The following is a 5153-nucleotide window of genomic DNA, read 5'->3' as shown; positions in this document are numbered from 1 at the left end:
GACAAAGACTGAACTGTGCTGTGTATCCTGCTTGAAGAAGATCTCCAAGGGCTTTGTGTAGAGCTTGCCTCCTGTTCTGAAGTCTCAGGGACACAAGGACTTTATTTCCTCTACTCGCCTGCACCTGGGACTGCTGTTTCATCTGCCACAGAGGGAAATAGCAACACTGATGCCAGCAAGCACCGCCATGACCTGCAATGAAGCCGTGGGCACCGCTCGTGAAGTGCACAACGCACCGTCCCGATTTGCACAAAGCCCTGACACCTGCCAATGCAGGAACATAATGACTCTGATGCCATCACCAAGACCGCTGCCTGCACCAGAGCTAAGGGCACCGCTCATGGCGCTCACAACGCACCACCCAACTCGCACAGCAGCCCCAACCTCACCAACGCCGGAGCTTCATTATCGCAGAGCCGATACCTAATATAGGTGACCTCCCGAATACATGGACTTAGCAACATTGAAAGGACCCGATGCCTCGACTCCTCCATGGCCTCACCTTCTCGACAACAGTAAGGAACCAACGACTCACCTCCCTTGTGGTTGTATGGAATAGACGCTGCCTGGCACCAACAAACTATCACCTCCCTGACGCCGTGCACTGTCTTTGTTTTCATCGTTTCCCAATGTACTTTTCTTTGGGGTCCAGGTGACTCAGGGATCTGCAACGCGCACCTCGTAGTCAGTACCGTTCTTTGGGATTTTCATCTGTCACAACATCGTAATAGCCCCAGGTGGAGCTATTGGCTGCTACAAGCTTTATTTTTGTGAATAACCTATTTTTGGTGATATCTTGACATATATATATATATATATATATATATATATATATATATAGAGAGAGAGGATTTTTGTCGATTTAGTCTTGTTTTGTTTAAATAAAGATTTCCAATGTTCCTAAACTGGTGTGGTGTAAGCATGGGCGTAAAATCCGTTCCGCTCGCGGATTTTGCGGATTTTCGGCAAATTCGCAATCCGCGAACTTGCCGAAAATTCGTAAAATCTGTGCGAAGCGGATTTTTTGCTTGGTCGCACTTGCCAACTAGAATACTATACAATTCCGCGGGAGTAAACACTTGCGAACACGTAGATGCGGCGGGCAGCGACAATCTCGCAATTGCGAGATTGCAAAATTTGCAATTTCGCACAAGAAATCCACCAGCAGGCAGCATAAACCTTGAAAATTATGATTTTTATCCGAATAACTCCTCAGGTTGACATTTGCCTGCACTTTTTCTTTGCAAGGAGTCCATTTTGGGGGGGGGGGTGGGAGGAAGGAAGTGCCCCACAGTCCGCAACTTCCTGTTCCTGTCCAGCAGGCTCCTCCCAGTGCTTTCTTCATGTGCTGGTCACTTTGATTTGGATCTTGACCTGGAAGGGTTACTTTTTGTGGATGCTGCTGGATGTTTGGATTTTTGCAAAACTGAAAGCACTCAGCAGGTGCAAAAGTTCAATCTTATCATTAGTAACCTTTCCCTGTAGTGCTTCCTGAGGGGCCCCTTCAGAGTTCATTTGCCTACTTGCAACTATTCTATGACCCTGCTCTGACCCTCACAGCAGGCTCAGAGAATAGCTACAAGTATACAACAAAGGTCCTGTTAAAAAAATTACACTGCAACAGAAAGCAATTACAGACAAAACTGAAAGCACTCAGCAGGTGCAAAAGTTCAATCTTATCATTAGTAACCATTCCCTGTAGTGCTTCCTGAGGGGCCCCTTCAGAGTTCAGTTGCCTACTTGCAACTATTCTATGACCCTGCTCTGACCCTCACAGCAGGCTCAGAGAATAGCTACAAGTAGGCCACAAAGGTCCTGTGAAAAAAAATTGCACTGCAACAGAAAGCAAATTACAGATAAGGAAGCAGGTGCCAGCCAGACTGGAAGTTTAAATTCAGTGACACATTAATCAACCCCAAATTAATTCATGTCAGTTGAAGCAGGGCAGGTGTGCTTGCTTTTTTTCACCCCCATAATCTACAGTGATAAACCAACCAGAGGGTGGCAGTGATGTACCAGAGGGTGGCATGGGTGTACCAGAGGGTGGCAGTGGTGAAACAGAGGGTGCTGTGAACCTGTGATGATGAACCAGACGTAGAAACAACATAGTCGCGGCCGTTGCGAGCCGACAAGTAAGTTCGCAATTGCGAACTGGTACACAACCCTCGCGAACTGGCAGAAACCCTTGCGAACACACAAAAAAAAATCCGCAAATTCGCGAGAGTTCACAGATTTTGCGGATTGCGAATCCGTAAATACGCAAGTTCGCGGATTGCCAATTCGCAAAATCCGCCCATGCTTAGTGTGGTGTCCATTTGTAGTGATTTTTTCACTGTATTATTGTATGTGTGCACACGTGCTTTACAATCTAAGATAAGCCTGTCTGCTCATGCCAAGCTACCAAGGGGGGTGCAGGGGTTGTATAAGGCTGTAACTCCCTTACCCTGACTAGAAGCAAGGGTCCCTACTTGGACAAAGATCATTGCCAACTAGAGAACCCTATTTCTAACACTGTGGGACCTTTTTCCCCATCAGCTGCCATGCTCCAAATGGAGCAAAAGGCTTCTGTGAACATCTGTAGAAGCTCTCACTCTGATTGGCTATCTGCAACATAAAGAAAAATGTTGCATCTGACATTTCAGGACATGGGGACTTATTTTTCTTTGGCTTCCCTGATCCCACTTGAGCCATTACAGCCCCCTGGACTCCAGTTGGAGTCCCATGAGAGCACAGGAGGCCCCACTGGCTTATGCAAGAGTATTGTGGGATCGAAAAATGTAAAAAATAAAATAGCAGCGGCGGGTCCTGAGTATCTGCAGTTAGCTGCCGCAAACAGGTGAAAGACATGCATGGTGGGGGATATTGCTGCCCACTGGGGTTGGTTGCAAGGAGTGATCACAGGCCAGGCCCTGCAGCCAACTCCATGACACACACGGTCAAAGGCCATGCATGGCGAGAGTAAGGTGCCCATGGTGGGTTAGGGATCTGGCTTCAGGTCAGGCCCTGTAACAGACCCTACCTAGTGAATGTCCAAGGACTAAGTGTTGCAGGGTGTTGGCTGCATGAGGGATTTGGCACAGGGCATGGCCACAGACCAAGCCTTCTTGCCAGCTCTATGGCAATATTTCTTCATGATAAAAAAAGTCCTAGAAATTCACTGAAAAAAAACAAAGGTTAAACTGACATTATAGTTAGGTATAGTAAAAATATCTTACTTTTCATTAAAATCAACTCACAAATTCACTGAAACAAACCAATGTTAAAGAGACATTATAGTTAGTTGACAACATCAGTTTAAACGTAACATGTTAACTAATTAAGCAGTGACACCTAACAGTGATAGTAATTTCAAGTAACTATAACTAGCGCCCTTGCCATGCACTTCTTATGGGGAAACAGTTGGAACACCGCAGCATCAGCCATGCATGTTCCAACATCGCAAGCGTAACCATACTTGCCTTAACCACACATATGCCTTAACCAAGGGTATGTGTGGTTAAAGCAGTGCGTGGTCTAGCTGCTGGCAACTGCTGGTTGCTTCTAGGCAGAAGCAGGAAGACTTCACCAGGAAGAGAGCCAGAGGACACAGTGAGGTAAGTGGGGCAGGGGTAGTTTTCAGGGCTGGGGTCGGGTAGTGTTCAGGGATGGGGAGGGCAGGGGTAGTTTTTAGGGCTGGAGGGTCCGGGTAGTTTTCAGGGCTTGGGGATCACAGTAGTTTTCAGGTCTGAAGAGGTCATTGTAGTTTTCAGGGCTAGGGGGTTGGTGTAGTTTTCAGCGCTGGGGGGTCGGGTAGTTTTCAGGGCTGGGTGTGTTGGGGTAGTTTTCAGGGCAGGGGCTAGGGGTAGTTTTCAGGGCTGAGGGGGTCGGGGTAATTTTCAAGGCTGGGGGGTCAGGGTAGTTTTCAATACTGGGGGTCAGGGTTTTTTGGGCATAGGGGAAAGTGGAGCAGTTTTTCGGGAGAGTGCGGGTGGGAGGTAGTCGGGGTATTGTATGTTAAGGGTTAGGGATAGCATGGGGGATGGGAGGGTGTCAGGGTAGTGTACGTTATGGGGCAGGGTTTTAGGCCTTAGGGCAGGGGGAGGTAAATGGGTAGTAGGGGTTGTTTTTAGGGATTAGGGGAGGATGTAAGTTTTTGAAGTTAGGGGGTTGGAGTAGATTTTAAATAAGGGGTTAGGGTTTTAAGCTTAAGGGTAGTGGAAGCGGTTTGGGTAGTTTTAGGGACAGTGCGAGGTTGGAAGGGGGTCGCGGTTGTGTATGTTAAGAGTTAGGGACAGTGCGGTGGTGGCAGGTCAGGGGGAGGGAAATGGGTAGTTTTCAGGGAAGGTTTTTGGGCCTCAGGGTGGGGGGCAAGTAAGAGTTTGTAGCTTAGGTCGGGGAGAGGGGGATCGGTGTAGTGGTGATATTAGCAATGCATATGCCTTTACCATTCATGCCTTTACCACAAAAGTGCATGGTAAAGGCATACGGGGCAAAGGACTGCAGGGTTAAGACGCATTCGTGGTTCAGGCTGCGTAGTAGAGGTATGTGTGGTTAAGCCGTACATGCCTCTATCATACAGCCTTGCTTTTGACCTTACATATTACAGCAGTCATAGTTCGCCCGTGTTGAAATCCATTTTATTCATGTGCCTACCCCATGATTAAGGTGCTGCTTTAAGCTTGGAGGCTTTGGAACATGATAAACGCGGTTGCTCCAGCCGTGGAAGTAAGCACCGCCACTAACACTGGGAAGAGTCTGTGTGGCTGTGACCTTCACAGCCTGTTCCAGCGCAGGAAATTTTGAAAAGGTTGGAGGTGATTATACAGACTTGGGGCCCACTGGAGGGCCGTGAATAAAATGGATTTCAAGATGGGCGAACTATAATTGAGTGCAAACAACAGACCCCTCCAGGGGGGAAGAATTGGGACAGCCGCGCCCAGCATGCATTTCACTGGGGAAAAGCATGCAAATGATGGGAGAAATAATCGTGACAGTCCAGTCCGGTTGTTGTAATGTGCCTACCCCATGGTTAAGGTGCAGGTGTGCACAGAAACGCGTCGGGGATTTTAATTACCAGCCTGTTGAATCACTTCTGTTTGAAATAAAGGTTGGGTTGAACAGTTTCCTGCGGAGTGCTGCTTTAAGCTTGGAGGCTTTTTGGGAACATGATAAAT

This window comes from Lissotriton helveticus, chromosome 10 (assembly GCF_964261635.1).
Source record: "Lissotriton helveticus chromosome 10, aLisHel1.1, whole genome shotgun sequence".
In the NCBI taxonomy this organism is placed as follows: domain Eukaryota; kingdom Metazoa; phylum Chordata; class Amphibia; order Caudata; family Salamandridae; genus Lissotriton; species Lissotriton helveticus.
The sequence above is the reverse complement of the archived record's forward strand: the minus strand, read 5'-3'. Positions refer to the sequence as shown.